Source organism: Somniosus microcephalus, chromosome 12 (assembly GCF_052327205.1).
Source record: "Somniosus microcephalus isolate GS21.2 chromosome 12, FLI_Smic_1.0, whole genome shotgun sequence".
Classification (NCBI taxonomy): Eukaryota; Metazoa; Chordata; class Chondrichthyes; order Squaliformes; family Somniosidae; genus Somniosus; species Somniosus microcephalus.
Genome location: NC_140998.1, coordinates 21,541,265 through 21,561,671, shown reverse-complemented (window position 1 = coordinate 21,561,671; position 20,407 = coordinate 21,541,265). Strand labels below are relative to the sequence as shown.

Here is a 20,407-nt window from a genome sequence, read left to right as displayed (position 1 = left end):
TTCTACACAATCTCTCCTCATAGGACAGCCCTCTCATCCCAGGAATCAATCTAGTGAACCGTCATTGCCTCCAAGGCAAGTATATCCTTCCTTAGATAAGGAGACCAAATCTGTGCACAGTACTCCAGGTGTGGTCTCACCAATTGTAACAAGACTTCCTTACTCTTATACTTAAATCCCCTTTGCAATAAAGGCCAGCATTCCATTTGTCTTCCTTATTGCTTGCTGTACCCGCATGCTAGCTTTCTGTCTTTCTTGCATGAGGACACCCAAATCTCTCTGAACACCAACATTTAAAAAATATTCTGTTTTTCTATTCTTCCTACCAAAGGGAATAACCTCACATTTCCCTACATTATACTCCAACTGCCACCTTACTGCCCACTCACTTAGGCTACCTATATCCCTTTGCAGAAGAAGGGTTTCAACCCGAAACGTAACTCAAATTTCTCTCCACGGATGTTGCCTGACCTGCTGAGTTTTTCCAGCATTCTCTGTTGTCCCTTTGCAGACTCTATGGGCAGGATTTTCATTGGGCCGTGGAGGCGGGATTGGAGGCGTGTGGGGGGTTAAAATCGCGAAATCAGGGGGCACGAACCCATCCCGCCCCCAACCCGCCTCCATGCCAGTTTCAAAGGAGGCGGATACCCGGCCTGTGCTGGGAGTCGCCTCCCCGAGGCAGGAAGGAGATTAGTGCCAAGCCTAATCCCTATTTTTATTCCTGAAGTGTGGAATTCCCGACGGCTCCAAACCACGCCAAGTTAGCGAGGCGGACCGTCGGGCTGAAGGGTTTGAGATGCCTGGTGTTCAGGTGAGTGATGGGTGCATGAGTGCAGAGGTAAGTGTGTTTGGTGTGTGTAAAGTGTTTAAAGAAGCTCTACTTAACCTTTACTTACCTTTACAGCCTTCCTTCCTTCAGGTCTCGGGAGTCCCTCATCTCACCGGCACAGAAAGCAGAATGGCTGCGAGCTGTCAAAAGTTGCAGCATTCAGCTTTCTGTTCTGGAGAGATCTCTAAATCAGCCTGAGAGGAAGGAATTAACTTAGTGTACAGATTGCCAGTGTTTGACAGCTTCAAGGAGCTGTCAAATGCTGATATTTCATATGTCAAAAGCTCTTGACAGATGAAATGTCAATCTGTGACGTCACCTGTTGCCGGGTGGCCCTTAATTGGCCTGCTGAGCCCCTGGGCGGGCTCAACAAGGTCAATCAAGTGAAAATCGGGTGGGTTGGCCGCAACTCAATGGAGGCGGGACTACAACCCCAAAAGTTGTAGTCCCGCCTCCTACACGCCTCCAGTATCAAAATCCAGCCCTTTGTGTTCTCCTCACAGCTTACTGTCCCACCTAGCTTTGTATCGTCTGCAAACTTGGATACATTACACTTGGTCCTTTTATCTAGGGCATTAATATAGATTGTAAATAGCTGAGGCCCCAGCACTGATCCTTGCGGCACCCCACTAGTTACAGCCTGCCAACCTGAAAAAGACCCGTTTATCCCTACTCTCTCTTTTCTGTCCGTTAACCAATCCTCTATCCATGCTACTATATTACCCCCAACCCCATGAGCTCTTATCTTGTGTAATAACCTTTTATGTGGCACCTTATTGAATGCCTTTTGGAAATCCAAATATATTACATCTACTGGTTCCCCTTTATCTACCCTGCTAGTTACATCCTCAAAAACTCTAATAAATTTCTCAAACCTGAATTCCCTTTCATAAAGCAGTGGCTCTGCCTAATCTTATTATGATTTTCTCAGTGCCCTGTTACCACTTCCTTAACAATGGATTCCAGTATTTTCCCGGTGACTGATGTCAGGCTAACTGGCCTGTAGTTCCCTGTTTTCTTTCTCCTTCCTTTCTTGAATAGCGGTGTTGCATTTGCTACCTTCCAATCCGCTGGGACCGTTCTAGAATCTAGGGAATTTTGGAAGATCAAAGCCAATGCATCCACTATCTCTGTAGCCACCTCTTTCAGAACCCCAGGGTGTAGGCCGTCGGGTCCAGGGGATTTGCCGGCCTTTAGTCAGAGCGAAAAGGTGCAAAGTGATCTGACACTTTACGTTGGGGAATTGCCCTTTTAACTCCACATTCTTTAATTTTATTTTCAACTTAATGGGCTCATTTTCCTGAAGAAACTTCAGGCACGAACCACGGCTTTATAAAGAGAACAGTAATTTATTATTAACACATCAGAAATTTTGAATTAGCATCTAAGCAGCATGTTGGGTTTATGCACGAATTCGAACAATCTTAACAATACAAAAATACCTTTCTTGAATTTCTAAAATGCGTAGCCTTTAGAAATGATGGCTGTCCCGAGACTAAGCCCATAATGAATGCCCTTGCATAATAAACTCTTGCTTGCCTCAAGCGTGTGGGGAAGATTGGCAGCGAGCGGTCAGCGAGGTACCAGGTGAGGTAGCAAAATACTGCAGATGCTGGAAATCCGAAATAACAACAGAAAACGCTGGAAAAACTCAGCAGGCCAGACAACATCCGTGGAGAGAGAAACAGAGTCAATGTTTCAGGTCGAAACCCTTCGTCAGGACTGAAAAAACACCGGAAATGAAACAGATTAAAAGGCCAGTTTGGGGGCTGGGAAATGGGGATGAAAGAACAAAAGAGAAGTGAAGAGACATTAAGAGGTATTCAAAACCAGACGAGATGGTGATCGGACTAGTGGAGAGACAAAAGACGGCTCTAGATGAGGTGTGAGATGCGCTGGCAGAATGAGAGACAGCTGCCATGTGGGAGAGAAAAAAAAGGGGGAAGGGCCAAAACAAAGGTGTGGATAAAAAATATGTAAAAATGTAATGGGGGCCGAGGTTATGATCTGAAATTATTGAACTAGATATTGAGTCCGGAAGGTTGTAAAGTGCCTAATCGGAAGATGAGGTGCTGTTCCTCGAGCTTACGCTGGGTTTCCATGGAACAATGCAAGAGGCCGAGGACGGCGAGGTCCGAGTGGGAATGGGGCGGTGAATTAAAATGACAGGCGACCGGAAGCTCGGGGTCCCCCTTACGGACTGAATGGAGGTGTTCCGCAAAGCGGTCACCCAATCTGCGATTGGTCTGCCCAATGTAGAGGAGACCACATCGTGAGCAGCGAATACAGTATACTAGATTGCAAGAAGTACAAGTAAATCACTGTTTCACCTGGAAGGGGTGTTTGGGGCCCTGGACAGTGGGAAGGGGGGAGGTATAAGGCCAGGTGTTGCATCTCCTGCGCTTGCACGGGAAGGTGCCGGGCGAAGGGGGAGGGGTGCTGGGGGTGATAGAGGAGTGGACTAGGGTGTCTCGGAGGGAGCGGTCCCTACGGAATGCAGAAAGAGGAGGGGAGGGGAAGATGCGTTTGATGGTGGGATCACGTTGGAGGTGGCGGAAGATGATCCGTTGATTGGTGGCGCCGCCAGGAAATGAAAGGCGAGGTTGGCGCAGTCGCGGTGGGAGCTGCGTCTCTTTCCACGCTTCTCTCCGGAAAGTCCAGCTTTTTACTTGGGCTAGGGCCCCCCATTGTCGGGCCAGCTTTGCCCCCACATCTACCCCGCCCCCCTGCCTGCCGCGGGAGCGCACCCGATGCCGGGATGGGGGAAGTAATCATTCTCATTATTCTCCATTTAGAGCAACCCATGTTGGCTCGAATACAGGGAACTGGCAGCCCAGCCATCAGCACTCCCAGTTCCTCTTGTCGCAGAATGTAACTGGTCTGTGCTCAGTGTGTCAAGCTTAGCTCGGCTAATGTGGGGAAAGAGGAAGCAGATTTGTGCTTCGGAAAATAGGTCATCTTTCTCGCACACTTGTCTGCAGTCTGGAAATGATATTTACGCACTTTTGCCAGAATGACAGCATTGTTATCATTAGTTCAATGCCGTGGCTTTTCACATCCGCTTTGTGCGTAAAGCTGCACGATTTAATTTTTATTCCGTGGAGCTAGTCACCTTCTCTGCAGCCTGTTTTTGTCATGAGTTACTTACGGTCCATCGTGGCGTGGCGTGGCGTGGCGGGGGACAAGCGCGGTAACTGTGAGGTCCAAGGGCTGCACTGCTCCTGGCCCGACCTGGACCTTTTCAAGCTTCTTTGAAGGATCGGCCGGTAAATTTGCTGCTCATTGTAGACCCTGAGCCGTCGGCGTAAGGAAGATCCCACCTGTGTGCTCGCAGGTCCATGCTGAGTTAGCCAGTAAAAGAAAAGAAAGAACTTGCATTTCTGTGGCGCCTTTCACAACCCCAGGATGTCCCCATGTGCTTTACAGCCAATGAAGTACTTTTCCAAGTGTGGTCACTGTTGAATCTAGGAAACGTGGCAGGCGATTTGTGCACAGCAAGCTCCCACAAACAGCAATGAGATAATGACCAGGTAGTCTGTTTTAGTGATGTTGGTTGAGGGATAAATATTGGCCCAGGACACCGGGGAGAACTCCCCTGCTCTTCTTCAAAATTTTACGCCCACGTGAGAGGGGGCCTTTGTTTGACGTCTCATCCTAAAGATGACACCTCTGTGAGTGCAGCGTTCCCACAGCGCTGCCCTGAGGCGTCAGCCTAGCTCAGGTCTCTGGAGTGGGACTTGAACCCACAAACGTCTGACTCGGAGGCGAGCGTGCTAACCACTGAGCCACCTGTGCGCCGGTCTCAGCTGGGGGGGAAGAGTCGAGAGTTCGTTAATTGGCCTCATCCTGTCTGGGGACATCAGGCAACGGCAGGATCATGCTCATTTGTGGTGCCTCTGCAGGCAAATAGCCCGCAGACACTCGCTGTCTGGACCGACACATGAAGGACAGCAATTTGGGATCTTCGGGGATCCATAACCGAGTAACAATCAACATTTTCAGGCCAGGAAGGGAGAAGATGGAAAACTAATTTTGTTTTGAGGTAAAGAAAAAGAAAGACTTACATTTATATAGCGCCTTTCACGACCACCGGACGTCTCAAAGCGCTTTACAGCCAATGAAGCACTTTTTCAAGTGTGGTTGCTGTTGTAATGTGGGAAACGCGGCAGCCAATTTGCGCTCAGCAAGCTCCCACAAACAGCAATGTGATTATGACCAGATAATCTGTGATTGAGGGATAAATATTGGCCCAGGACACCAGGGATAACTCTCCTGCTCTTCTTCGAAATAGTGCCATGGGGTCTTTTACGTCTACCTGAGAGAGCAGACGGGGCCTCGATTTAACGTCTCATCCGAAAGACGGCACCTCCGGCAGTGCAGCGCTCCCTCAGCACTGCACTGGAGTGTCAGCCTAGCTTTGTGTCCCTGGCACCTTACAAATAATCACTGGTGACTGGAATAAGAATACAAGAAACCTCAACAACAGGGAAAGTCCATTAGCCACGACAAGCCTGTTCTTTCTCTGACGTCAATCCCACGAGCCGTCCTTTCATCATATCTCTCAATACTTTCCCTCTCCAGCTGCTCACTTAATTGTCCCTTGAACCCATTAAGCTGGCTGCTTCACTGGAGCTCCCTAGCAACACTGCACAACTCTATTACCTTGCATACGGCTAAAGAAAAACTCATTGCTAACTTCCTCATCTTTAACTGTGTGCCCTGGTATTTGGATCTTCCACCTTAGCCGCGGCTCCGTGGGTGGCACGCTCGCCCCTGAGTCAGAAGGTCCTACTCCCGCGACTTGAGCACATAAATCTAGGCTGACTCTCCCAGTGCAGTGCTGAGGGAGTGCTGCACTGTCGGAGGTGCCGTCTTTCGGATGAGACGTTAAACCGAGGCCCCCGTCTGCTCTCTCAGGTGGACGTAAAAGATCCCATGGCGCTATTTTGAAGAAGAGCAGGTGAGTTATTCCCAGTGTCCAGGGCCAATATTTCTCCCTCAACCAACATAACAAAAACAGATTGTCTGGTCATTATCACATTGCTATTTGTGGGAGCTTGCTGTGCGCAAATTGGCTGCCGCATTTCCTACATTACAACAGTGACTGCACTTCAAAAAAAGTATTTCATTGGCTGTAAAGCGTTTTGGGACGTACTTAAGTCGTGAAAGGCGCTATAGAAATGCAAGTTCTTTCTTTCTATGGGATAGAATAAAATGCTGTCATCATCAAATCCAATGTTTAGTCTGGCTCTGGATTTATTATTTGCCAATTGCAGGAGCAAGTCCTCGGTTTCTTTTCTGCAGCCTGCCATACAGGCCTGCAAGACCTCATCCTGGACAAATCCAGACTCTGTCAGACCCGCAACTTGATGACGGTGGTTAATGGAAGCATTCTTTTCTTGACGCTCTCCCTCCGACCGGCCTTTTCCTCTAACCTTGGCACCATCCCCCCACCAGCCCCCCTCCCATAAGAACATAAGAAGTAGGAGCAGGAGTCAGCCATTTAACCCCTCGCGCCTGCTCCACCATTCAGTAAGATCATGGCTGATCCCCGCCCCATCCATTTGGATTTCCAATGCAGGTTGTTTCTTGTGCATAGCCCGTAGCTGGAGTACTGTGCACAGTTTTGGTCTCCTTATCTAAGAAAGGATATACTTGCCTTGAAGGCAGTGCAACGAAGGTTCATTAGATTGATTCCTGGGATGAGAGGGTTGTCCTATGAGGAGAGATTGTGTAGAATGGGCCTATACTCTCTGGAGTTTAGAAGAATGAGAGGTGATCTCATTGAAACGTACAAAATTCTGAGGGGGATTGACAGGGTAGATGCTGAGAAGTTGTTTCCCCCTGGCTGGAGTGTCTAGAACTAGGGGGCATAGTCTCAGGATAAGGGGCCGGCCATTTAAGACCGAGATGAGGAGGAATTTCACTCCGAGGGTTGTGAATCTTTGGAATTCTCTGCCCCAGAGGGCTGTGAATGCTGAGTCTTTGAGTATATTCAAGGCTGAGATAGATAGATTTTTGGACTCTAGGTGAATCAAGCGACATGGAGATCGGGCGGGAAAGTAGAGTTGAGGTTGAAGATCAGCCATGATCTTATTGAATGGCGGAGCAGGCTCGAGGGGCCACAGAGCCTACTCCTGCTCCTATTTCTTATGTTCTTCTGTACAAAAGCAGATCTGGAATTGAACACTGCCGGGAGTGTGGGGGTAGGGGTGGGGGTGTGGGTGGATGGCGGAGTGGGGGGGGGCGCGGTTGGTGACAGGAGGTCATGTGACAAAACCTCCAGAGATACGTCCAGCTAGGGTTGGCGTCCTAGTAATGGAGGCCTCGTAACATGCTGAAGGGGTCCTCTATTATCGCACTCGACGTCACACCCAAGTGCTCCAGATACACTTTATTTGTTCAACCACCAAGCCCGTGCACTTCTCCTACTTTATCCGTGTGTGTTTTAGTAAATGCAGTGTTCAATTCTGGAGGATTTTTCATGATTAAAATGTCTCCTGCAGTCATATCCACATCAGTTTCATTCACCATTGCATTAAAATTGCAGAACTTAAACATTATTGTGTTTAACAATTATTAATAAGGGTGAGCTATCTCACTCTCTGTGTGTGGCCCTAAGCAATGCTGTTCCAGCTGGCTGAACAGGCCTTCCCCAATGAAAGCAAATAAGAGATTAGTAATGTTTGACCAATCTCTAGGGATTACCAGTAAATACATTAGGCTGTTAGGAGATCAGACCCACACAGGGATCGAAGCACCTCCACCATGACATCATTTGAAGGAGACTGGACCATTAAGAAAAGCGTGTGGTAACTTTTGAATCAATAAAGGGAAAACGAACATTGCTGTAAAAATTCACATCTGCAGTTTTTGTAAACACATTGCGGGCGGTGTAGCGCAAGATCGAATTGTCAGAGCATTTCGTCCTTCATACGTGCGTCAGAGACAGTTCGAGAAAATGTCGCTGAATTGCTTATTTGAAAATTTGCAAAAGGGTTGGCTGTTCATCTAGGCCGTGCAATGGCTCGTAGATGAAAGAGATGAACAACAGAATGGGAATTTTCACGGCCCAGTGAGTGAGAGAATTGGGACATTCTTATTTTTTACCTGATTTTTTTTGCTTCCCCTCCTGTCCTGATGGGTGTGTGTGTGTGTACGTACGTGTGCGTGCATGTATGTACGTATGTGTGTGTGTGTCTGTATGTATATACAGTATGTATGCGTGCATGTGTATGCGTGCGCGTGTATGTATGTGTGTATATGTATACATATATGTATGTATGTGTGTGTTGATTGAGGTCAACTTGAGGTCATCCAAAACTCGGCTGCCCGTGTCCCAACTCGCACCAAGTTCCGTTCGCCCATCTCCCCTGTGCTCGCTGACCTACATTGGCTCCCGGTTAAGCGGCACCTCGATTTCAAAATTCTCATCCTTGTTTTCAAATCCCTCCATGGCCTTTCCCCTCCCTATCTCTGTAATCTCCTCCATCCCCACAACCCCCTGAGATATCTGCGCTCCTCTAATTCTGCCCTCTTGAGGATCCCTGATTATAATCGCTCAACCTTTGGTGGCCGTGCCTTCTGTTGCCTAGGCCCTAAGCTCTGGAATTCCCTGCCTAAACCTCTCCCCCTCACTACCTCTCTTTCCTCCTTTGAGACGCTCCTTAAAACCTACCTCTTTGACCAAGCTTTTGGTCACCTGCCCTAATTTATCCTTATGTGGATCGGTGTCAATTTTTTTGTCTTAAAATGCTCCTGTGCAGCGCCTTGGGACGTTTTGCTATGTTAAAGGCGCTATATAAATGCAAGTTGTTGTTGAGGAGGTGAATGTGATACCAAACACCATGGGCTAGATTTTCGGGGAGCCGTCAGGCGGGGTTTCAGGCGTGTGGGGGTGGGGGGATATCCCGAATTTGGGGGTCCCGACACCATCCCGCCCAAAACCCCACCCCACGTAAGTTTCAGGGCGGCAGGTACCCGCCCTGCACTGGGACCCGCCGAAACCAGGCGGGAAGGGATTAGTGCCAATTAACTGCCTGTTAACAGGTAGTTGTTAACAGGCAGTTTTTAGCCTAATCCCTATTTTGAGGGGTTTCGTGTGGGTTTCCCGACGGCTCCAAACCACGCCAGGTAGAGCAGGCGGGCCGTCGGGTTGAAGGAGTTGGAGGGGTCGCAATGTCGGCGCTCAGGTGAGTGATGGGTGCATGAGTGCAAAGGTAAGTGTGTTTGGTGTGTCTAAAGTATGTAAAGAACTTTTACTTACCTGTACTTACCTTAACAGCCTTTCTTCCTGTAGCCGTCGGGAGCGCATCACTCAGCCGGAACTGAAAGCTGAACGGCTGCGATCTGTGAAAAGTGACAACCTTCAGCTTTCAGTGCCGGTAAGAGTTCTAACTGAGTCTGTGCAGAAGGACTCAGCTTAGAACTCAGAGTGTCAGTGTTTCACAGCTTCAAACAGCTGTGAGACACTGATATTTCATCTGTCAAGAACTCTTGACAGATGAAATTTCAGTCTGTGACGTCACCTGTTGCCAGGTGGCCCTTAATTGGCCTGCTGGGCGGGCTCAACAAGGTCAATCAAGGGAAAATCGCGCGGATTGGCCAGACGCCGAAGTAGGCGGGTCAAAAACCCGAAAGGGGAAGTTCCGCCTTCTTCCCGACAGGCTCGGCAAAATCTACCCCCATCTTTTTATCTGTATATAGCCACAACATCAATGGGAGCTATGCCTGTCCTTAACTAGGATGTCGGATGGATCTGAGCTAGCAGTTTGAAAAGTAGGACGAAAAGTCATTGCTTGGTTAGGGGCTAATGGGCAGTGGGTTAAGAAGTCCGTAGCGACGTTGCCAAGGAATCTGTGAAGAACGTGCAGAAAATACGTTTAACTTTTCAATGGCAATACTGAACAGTAGTAATCTTCGCCAACCCATTTGCAGTGTCACTATACACAACGACCGAAGAGGTCCTTCCCCCCCCACCACCCCCCAAGTGGGTCAAAGATACCTTGTAGTCTGATAGAGATGGAAGAATATGTCGAGAAAGCGAAACCTGCTGTTCACCTGATGGTAAGAATGCTTACTTAATGCATGCAGGCACCCCTTGGATTCCACTTGCTGTTGGGTATGGCGAACAATCATTACTCAGTAATGGCATCATGATGTCTTGAAGTTCCAGCTTTTTGAACACTGATAGGAGAAATTTCTGCTTTACAGACATTATGGGATTTTTATATAGCTTCCACAGTCGTTGTCTGCAAACAACACAATGAAGCCCTTCATTAGGTTTGTAATTTTGCCCTCCGAGCCAGTTAAAAGTAATGTTATCATTATGATCGCAGGCATATCCAGAACTGATATTACAATTTCTTTATAGTCAAGGCTCTTCTGTCCCAGTTGGGCTCCCTTGGCAGAAAGGAGATTAGGTACCTTTGCGCCCTGAGTTCTTGTTTTATCAGCTGTAACACTACCAGTGTGTTGTTAGGGGAACGTAATGTTTCTTGTAGATCAGTATTGAATACTTCAATGCAAAGTACTGAGGTAGAAAAATGAGGAAATCAAATACTAAAAACTTTAAGCTCAGTCTGTTCAAATGAGCAACACACATTTTGTTGATTTAATCTGAGATCTAGCTCTGTAAATATATGTGCGGTCTTTATTTCTTCACGGTGCATCCCCAATTTTCATCGTTCTACCATTGGCGACCCCGCCTTCAGCTGCCTCACCCCTAAGCTCTGGAATTTCCCCCCTAAACCGCTCCGATTCTCTCTCCTCCTTTAAGATGCTCCCTCAAACCTCCCTCTTTGACCAAGCTTTTGGTCAGCTGCCCGAATATATCCACTTTATATATACAGGTGATCAGGAAGGCCAATGGAATCTTGGCTTTTATTGCAAGGGGGATGGAGTATAAAAGCAGGGAAGTCTTGCTGCAGTTATACAGGGTATTGGTGAGGCCACACCTGGAATACTGCGTGCAGTTTTGGTTTCCACATTTAAGAAAAGATATACTTGCTCTCGAGGCAGTTCAGAGAAGGTTCACTCGGTTGATTCCGGAGATGAGGGGGTTGACTTATGAGGAAAGGTTGAGTAGGTTGGGCCTCTACTCATTGGAGTTCAGAAGAATGAGAGGCGATCTTATCGAAACATATAAGATGGTGAGGGGGCTTGATCGGGTGGATGTGGGGAGGATGTTTCCACTGATGGGTGAGACTAGAACTAGGGGGCATAATCTTAGAATAAGGGGCTGCCCTTTCAAAACTGAGATGAGGAGAGACTTCTTCACTCAGAGGGTGGTGAATCTATGGAATTTGCTACCTCAGAGAGCTGTGGAAGCTGCGACATTAAATAAATTTAAAACAGAGATAGACAGTTTCCTAGCAGATAAGGGAATTAGGGGTTACGGGGAGCGGGCAGGGAAGTGGACGTGAGTCTAGGTTCGGATCAGCCATGATCCTATTGAATGGCGGAGCAGGCCCAAGGGGCCGTATGGCCTATTCCTGCTCCTCCTACTTATGTTCTTATGTTCTTTTATAAATGCAAGGCTTTCCCTCTTTTCTTTATGGGGCCGGGTGATACTGCAGTGTCGGCCAGTGGCTCAGTGGGTTGTGTTTCAAGTTCCCACTCCAAGGACCTGAGCACATAAATCTAGGCTGACGCTCCAGTGCAGTACCGAGAGAGCGCTGCACTGTCGGAGGTGCCGTCTTTCGGATGAGACGTTAAACTGAGTCCCGACTGCTCTCTCAGGTGGATGTAAAAGATCTCATGGCACTATTTCGAAGAAGAGCAGGGGAGTTCTCCCCAGTGTCAATATTAATCCCATCAACCAACATCACCAAAAAACAGATGATCTGGTCATTACCACAGTGCTGTTTGTGGGAGCTTGCTATGCGCACATTGACTGCCGCGTTTCCTACGTTACAACAGTGACTCTACTTCATTGGCTGTAAAGTGCTTTGGGACATCCAGTGGCCGTTAAAGGCGCTATAGAAATGCAAGTCTTTCTTTCTTGTTGATATCAGCATACAAGCACCAAATAGCGGACGGATGGAGGACAGCCACTTCAACTCATTCATATCCTAATATTGCAAACTATAATTTCTGGGCTTGTAGTCCCCCATTTAACTTGAATGACTAGTTCGTAGTGCCATAAATAATGTGCCATGGCCTCACTTTGCACAGTTATGCTCCAGAATGCAGTTTGAATGTAATGAATACAACTTTCGGCTTTGTAGCTTCGATGGTCCTTGTTGCAAAGTCTTTCAGCCAAGAAGGTAATTATATTACATCGGCACTTATACCATAGATGGTTCAGGATTTCAGTTCCCCTGAGGGGGAACATGGCTTAATTAACGGAGCAGCTTATTACAGGCCTTTTAATGTTACCTTCAGAGCCTTATTTTATCTTTAAATGGGTTGGATTACATTGGTGGTTCTGTCACACATGCGCAAAATAATTTAATCCTTTCCTTTCAAGGCTGCATGTCTGGTGTTTGGAGGTCAACGTGTGGCAGTAGCTCGATACCGAGCAATGGAAGGCTTTTAAAAAATAAGTTGAGCACCATGGTTCTCGGTTGTTACGTTCACAGCCCACTGCGGTACGAAACCATACGGACGGCGCAAGGTTTGATCGCTGGCCTGAACTGCGTTTGTTGATCTCGGTGATGGGACGGTGATAGGGTGGTTACAGTTTGGCTGAACATCCCTTGGGGGCGGGGAGAACATACAGGCTTCCTGCTCCTAAAAAGAAAGAAAAGAAAGACTTGCATTTATGTAGCGCCTTTCACGACCACCGGACGTCTCAAAGCACTTTAAAGCCAATGAAGTACTTTTGAAGTGTACTCACTGTTGTAATGTAGGAAACGTGGTTGTCAATTTGCGCACAGCAAGCTCCCACAAACAGCAATGTGATAATGACCAGATTATCTGTTTTAGAAAAATAACAGCAGAAAATGCTGGAAAAACTCAGCAGGTCAGGCAACATCCGTGGAGAGAAATTTGAGTTGACGTTTCGGGTCGAACCCTTCTTCAAAACTGGAAAGAAAACAAAATAGATCGAAGGCAGGGCTGCGATCGGACAAAAGAAGTAAAAGAAACAAAAGCAGTAAAAGAGACAATAAAAGGTATACGAAGCTAGACGAGATGGTAATAGGCTGAGATTAGGTGTGAAGTGTACTGGCAGGGCAAGAGATAGCTGCCAGGTGTGAGAGAGAAACAAAAGGAAAGGGGGGGGGGGGGGAAGGAGTGGAAAAATTACAAGTGAAAATGTTACAGGGGCCGAGGTTATGATCTGAAATTGTTGAACTCAATATTGAGTCCGGAAGGCTGCAAAGTGCCTAATCGGAAGATGAGGTGCTGTTCCTCGAGTTTACGTTGAGCTTCCGTGGAACAATACAAGAGGCCAAGGACGGTGAGGTCCGAGTGGGAATGGAGCGGTGAATTAAAATGACAGGCGACCGGAAGCTCGGGGTCACCCTTACGGACTGAGATGTTGATTGAAGGATAAATATTGGCCCAGGACACCGGGGATAACTCCCCTGCTCTTCTTCGAAATTAGTGCCACGGGATCTTTTGCCTCCACCTGAGAGAGCAGACGGGGCCTCGGTTTAACGTCTCATCTGAAAGACAGCACCTCTAACAGTGCAGCACTCCCTCAGCACTGCACTGGGTGTGTCAGCCCAGCTTTTACGTGCACAAGTCCCTGGAGTGGGACTTAAACCCACAACCTTCTGACTCAGAAGCGAGGGTGCTGCCCACTGAGCCACAGCTGAAATTTGCAAGGCTATGGGCAAAGAACAGGGGAGTAGAACTAACGGGACAGCTCTTTCAAATAGCCGGCACAGACACGATGGCTGAATGGCCTCCTTCTGTGCTGTGAGATTCGACGATTTAATCACCATGGTGGAAGTAAACGTGTGGGTGCCGACCAGTACTAACTGTCTAGGCTCACACAAATAACTGGGCATTTGCCAAGGTAGAGGAAACTAGCGGGTGCCAATGGAATTGTACTTCAGCAAGAGTGAGGGGGGATGATTGGAGGGGCAGAGTGCTGGGGCGAGGGCAGAAGTTGATGTGCTTAATGATCATAAAATGTAAATGGTTACAACACTCAAGAAGCTCGACACCATCCAGGACAAAGCAGCCCGCTTGATTGGCACCCCATCCACCACCTTAAACATTCATTCCCTCCACCACCGGCGTACCGTGGCTGCAGTGTGTACCATCCACAAGATGCACTGCAGCAACTCACCAAGGTTTCTTCGGCAGCACCTCCCAAACCTGCAACCTCTTCCACCTAGAAGGACAAGGGCAGCAGGCGCATGGGAACACCACCACCTCCAAGTTCCCCTCCAAGTCACACGCCATCCTGACTTAGAAGTATATCGTCGATCCTTCATCGTCGCTGGGTCAAAATCCTGGAACTCCCTCCCTAACAGCACTGTGGGAGTACCTTCACCACACGGACTGCAGCGGTTCAAGAAGGCGGCTCACCACCACCTTCTCAAGGGCAACTAGGGGATGGGCAATAAATGCTGGCCTTGCCAGCGACGCCCACATCCCATAAACGAATAAATTTATGAAATTACTTTTAACGAAGCAAGTGCTGCAAGCAACAATAACAAGTCATTCATTCTGAAGCTAGGTTATGCTCTTAAGCGAGACATATGGGATTGAAATTCTTCCATGTGCTACATTTAGTGCAGCGGTTTGCAGGCTTGCACCGAATTCCTGCTTGTGTCATTTTAGTGACACCGCAGACCCATTTTAGAAGAAATGGGTTAATGACTTCCTCAAACAGTAAACACAGGTGCTTGATGCAAATGTCGAAGCCACCGAGCTACAAATGTTGCAGAGAAAGGATTATAACCCCTACATTATCTTCCGAGGTTGCTTAACGTGGTTGGATCAAGGCATTTTTCCTAAGTGGATCCTCATTTATAAATATTGTGATATTTTAAATAAATCACAGCCTTTTGATATAATTAAGTCGACAGGAAATCTAAACTTTAATATCTTCAGTTTTGTTATAATTTACATTTTTTTCCACAATTATATTATAATTAATGGAAAATAATCCTCGCATAGGAGTTACCATTGGCTGATTGCCACATGTATGCACACATACATAATTAATCTTTCAGAATAAATTTACATTTTCTAAAGAAAAGTGCCAAGACGATTTTGGTTCTTGTTTCTTTGTCCGTACAGGATTGTATAGCAATGTATATTGGTTCTTTCATCTCCCAGTCTAAGGGACAACTACCCCCGTTAACTTCTACTTTAATGGTGACTGTCTCCATTAACAATGCTGTTGTTCCCAAACCCTCGACCTCGATCACCTAAAAGGACAAGGGCAGCAGGTGCATGGGAACACCACCACCTCCAAGTCACACACCATCCCGACTTGGAAATATATCGGTCGTTCCATCATCGTCGCTGGGTCACAATCCTGGAACTCCCAAACAGCACTGCGGGAGTACCTTCACCACACGGACTGCAGCGGTTCAAGAAGGCGGCTTATCACCACCTTCTCAAGGGGCAACTAGGGATGGGCAATAAATGCCGGCCTTGCCAGCGACGCCCATATCTCGAGAATGAATACATTTAAAAAAAATTAAAAGTTGATTCTTATCTACCCTTTAAACTAGCTTAACAGGCCACTCAGTTCCACCGCCACCTTCTCAAGGGGCAACTGATGGGCAATAAATGCCAGCCTTTCCAGCAATGCCCACATCTTGAGAATTATAATTTTTTAAATGATCACACAGAATCACAGAATGATACAGCATGGAAGGAGGCCATTCAGCCCATCGTGCCTGTGCCGGCTCTTTGAAAGAGCTGTCCAATTAGTCCCGCTCCTCTGCTCTTTCCCCCCATAGCCCTGCAAATTTCAAGTATTTATCCAAGTTTTGACAACAGGAGTGGGGGAAGGGGGGGAGGTGGCGATCGCTGGCCGGCAGCGACCCTGAGGAATGCTATGTATCCGGGAGGAGCCCCCCTACCGTAGGACATGACGTACCGTAAGCCCCTTTAAAAATGGTGCTGGCCCTCCCGCCCATGTAATTGGGGCAGGAAGACTACAAAGCCCATTTAAAATTGGCCGCACCAGGATGGGGGGGGGGGTGGGGGGAGGAGGGGTGGGGGTAAAGTTAAACCTTGATGCGGGGTGGGGTGCGGTTAGGGGGGAGTGGGAAATGGAATGGAAAACCAGGCAGGAAGTATAATGGATACGTCATCCTACACTTAAAATGTAAGAAAAAAAATGTAAGCAGATATTAGTCGACCAAGAAAGTGACTCTTACCACAGGTTGAAGAGAGCAGTATAAAATTCTGACAGGGCTAGACAGACTGGATGCAGGGAGGACGTTTTCCCTGGCTGGTGGGTCTAGAACGAGGGGTCGCAGTCTCAGGATACAGGGTAGGACATTTAGGACTGAGACGAGGAGAAATTTCTTCACCAAGAGGGTGGTGAACCTGTGGAATTCTCTACCACAGAAGGCTGTGGAGGCCAAGTCACTGAATATATTTAAGAAGGAGATACAGGAAACTCTCGATTTACCGGCACCCAAACAACCGGAAATCTCGGTTAACCGGCAAAATTCAGGAGTAGGTTCAGTTAAGTTTTTCTTCATATTAGTGTCCGTTTCTTGATTCTTGGCTGTGTAATCGGGGGTTCCTGCACTTGTGGGATGCTTGGTCTGTGGGGCTTCTTGCACCTGTTGCTAAGCAACAGGGAAGCCTGGATTTGTTGCTGTGTACGGAGCTCTCCTACCTTTTAACTATAACTCTCTGTAATCCGGACTTTTTGATAAACCGGCACCACGCCGGTCCGGTCGGTGCCGGATAAAGAAGAGTTTCCTGTAGATAGATTTCTAGACACAAAAGGCATCAAGGGGTATGGGGAGAGAGCAGGAATATGGTATTGAGATAGATGATCAGCCATGATCATATTGAATGGCGGAGCAGGCTCGAGGGGCCGAATGGCCTACTCCTGCTCCTATTTTTCTATGTTTCTATGTTTATAACGGGTGGCAAACCACTGACCTCGCGCCGAGGTTGAATTTTACCCCCAGGATCTGTTATTTATTAAGATAAAGTTAATCTAGTGCATAACTAGCAGAAGGGGCGGAGTGGGGGGGGGGGTGGGGGCATAGGTTAAAACTGGTCTAAGGAAAGCTTAAGGAACAACTTGCTGATGGAACGAGTGGTCAACTCTTGGAATGATCTTTAGGCTACAATAGTGGAAGCAAAAAACCTCGGACTGGTTTAAGAATCGGTTCGATGGCTCCGCGGGAGGATGTGGGTCACCCGTCCGAATGGGTGAGCTGAGAAAGGGCGGAGAGGCCTCACTCTGCTGGATCTATCTTGTGGGCATTGAAGCTTATTTTCAGGAGTGCATGTCTGCCGATGTCCTAAATATGCCGAGTGACAGCCCTGTGCTTAACGGGTGCTGCAAAAAGGCGAACCGTTACCCAGGGTTACGATTCCAGTGCAGTTTTTTTTATTTTAAAAGAAAAATTATTACCACTAAATCAGCTGCTATCAAAATTAGTTAAACAGATCCATTTTATTTTTTTTAACCTTGGCATGAAATTAAATCGTACTTTATCAAAATTGAACCCAATAAAAGCTGTGCTTTTTTGGTGGGCAAGTGCCATTAAAATCCCATTCTGAGCAATTGGACATTTAAAAACATTTAGGGATTGCCATTCAAGGGCTCTACTAAATTTACCAAGATTTCTGAATAGGCTATTTATAGGGTGTAGTCACTGGGTAGGGGGAGAGTGAGAGAGAGAGAGAGAAAAAACACTTTCCTGTGTTCATTCTTGCAATCTAGTTTATATTCATTCAAATTCATAAACCTTCTTTATATTCATCAGATATTAGACACCAAGACATTCCCACGAACCCGTCTCTGCGACTATACTCAACGATCTGCGCTGTATTTTAATCATTTTGACAGCTCTCATTAGCAGGTTTTTCAATAGCGCCGCGCATATTGCAAAGACCAGAGCCTTTTCATCATTGTGTTGCTGAAATGGGCGCCATCGCCTCATCACCGGGACATCATTCGCCCGCTCGCTGCACAGAAGGCAGGCAGAGAACAGACCGCGGCCAGTTCATTTCAAATCTCCACACAAAACACATTGCTCGCTCTTTCTGCAGGACAATGCCGTTTTTGACAGAGCTGTGTTTCCGCACACGGCGACAGCACAGCTTTAGCAACGCGGCTGTGTAGCATTTATTTACCCCTTCCTTCCCGAAAGCAAGCTTCCTGCCAATGTTACATTCAGACAAAGCAAAGCCGCGCCTTGGTTGATTGATATAGAGAGAGGTGGGGGCCTCATTCCCACCGAATTCACCTGGTGGGGACAGGGATGGTTCGGGTGGGACGCCCCAATTTACCCTCCGCCCCATTTACACCCTGCCCCGTTTATCCTCCGCCACTTTCACCCTCCGCCCCGTTCACCCTCCGCCACTTTCACCCTCCGCCCCGCTCACACTTTGCCCCATTTACCCTCCGCCCCAGTCACCCTCCGCCCCATTTACACCCTGCCCTGTTTACCCTCCACCCCGTTCACCCTCTGCCCCGTTCGCCCTCCGCCCATTCACCCTTCGCCCCATTCACCCTCTGCCCCGTTCGCCCTCCGCCCGTTCACCCTCCACCCCATTTACACCCTGTTCACCGTTCGCCCTCCGCCCCGTTCACCCTTCGCCCCGTTTACCCTTCGCCCCATTTACCCTCCGCCCCGTTCGCCCTCCGCCCCGTTCACCCTTCGCCCCGTTCACCCTTCGCCCCGTTTACCCTCCGCCCCGTTCACCCTCCGCCCCGTTCGCCCATCGCCCCGTTCGCCCTCCGCCCCGTTCACCCTTCGCCCCGTTCACCCTCTGCCCCGTTCACCCTCCGCCCCATTTACACCCCGCCCCGTTCACCCTTTGCCCCGTTCACCCTCCGCCCCGTTCGCCCTCCGCCCCGTTCACCCTTCGCCCCGTTCACCCTCTGCCCCGTTCACTCTCCGCCCAGTTCGCCCTCCGCCCCGTTCACCCTCCGCCCCGTTCACCCTTTGCCCCGTTCGCCCTCCGCCCCATTCGCCCTCCGCCCAGTTCACCCTCCGCCCAGTTCACCCTCTGCCCCGTTCGCCCTCTGCCCCGTTCACCCTTCGCCCTGTTCACCCACTGCCCCGTTCGCCCTCCGCCCCGTTCACCCTTCGCCCCGTTCACCCTCCGCCCCGTTCACCCTCCGCCCCGTTCACCCTTCGCCCTGTTCACCCACTGCCCCGTTCACCCTTCGCCCCGTTCACCCTCCGCCCCGTTCACCCTCCGCCCCGTTCACCCTCCGCCCGATTTACAGTCTACCCATTTATTGCTCCATTGGAGCCGGGCTGGTACGGTTAAAAATGACCCACCAAATTTGTCAACCTGATTCCCGAGCCTGAGTTTTGCACTTCAGGAGAAATTGTGAGGCTCTGTCTTCGACCGATCCGCACAGAATGGGAAAATCCCGGGGTCACTCCCCGCACAGTCTGCGCTGTGTTCGACCGATCCGCACAGAATGGGAAGATCCCGGGGTCACCCCGCACAGTCTGCGCTGTGTTCGACCGATCCGCACAGAATGGGAAGATCCCGGGGTCACCCCACACAGTCTGCGCTGTGTTCGACCGATCCGCACAGAATGGGAAGATCCCAGGGTCACTCCCCGCACAGTCTGCGCTGTGTTCGCTGATCTCGGCCGAAGGGGCGGTAGGTGGACCAGAAATAACCCGAGGGAGCTCAATCCACCAGGGATTCTTAATGCTGCAACTCGTCAACTCTGCTGCATGATATGATTGTGTGGACATTGGGTGGGTGAGGGCAGGGTTAAGCTGCCTGTCGTAAATTACGTGGTAAAATAATCTTATAGTTATATTACTTACTGCCCATTGAGCTTCTACATGTAACTTAGCATTGTTTGATAATAAGATGACATTTAAGATACTATATTGGACTGGGCTTAGGGAATCTTCTCAAGTGACAGGAAGAGAGTGTGGCTCTCAAAAATACTTTCTGTCACTGGATTACTATACACCTGCAAATCCATCGGCAGGATAGGCGCACCAACGTCAGTGTTCTTGCTCAGGCCAACATCCCCAGCATCGAAGCTTTGACCACGCTCGATCAGCTCCAATGGATGGGTCACATTGTCCGCATGCCCGATACGAGACTCCCAAAACAAGCGCTCTACTCGGAGCTCCCACACAGGCAAGAGAGCCCCAGGTGGGCAGAGGAAACGCTTCAAGGACACCCTCAAAGCCTCCTTGAAAAAGTGCAACAGCCCCACCGACACCTGGGAATCGCTGGCCCAAGACCGCACAAAGTGGAGGAGAAGCATCCGGGAAGGCGCCGAACACCTCGAGTCTCTTCGCCGGGAGCAAGCGGAAGCCAAGTGCAGGCAGCGCAAGTCGCGCACGTCAACCCAAGCCCCCCACCCACCCGCCCCTTCAACCACCGTCTGCCCCACCTGTGACAGAGACTGTAGGTCCCGCATTGGACTCATCAGTCACCTGAGAACTCATTTTTAATGTGGAAGCACGTCATCCTCGGTTC

At 48.8% G+C, this 20,407-nt stretch overlaps 1 protein-coding gene across 2 annotated transcripts in view; it reads left to right on the top strand.

The window, feature by feature from the left end:
• The window catches only part of nrxn3a (neurexin 3a), a 2,455,668-nt gene that overhangs the window by 1,720,894 nt on the left and 714,367 nt on the right, over positions 1 to 20,407 (top strand). The gene's annotated exons all lie outside the window — the stretch shown is intronic.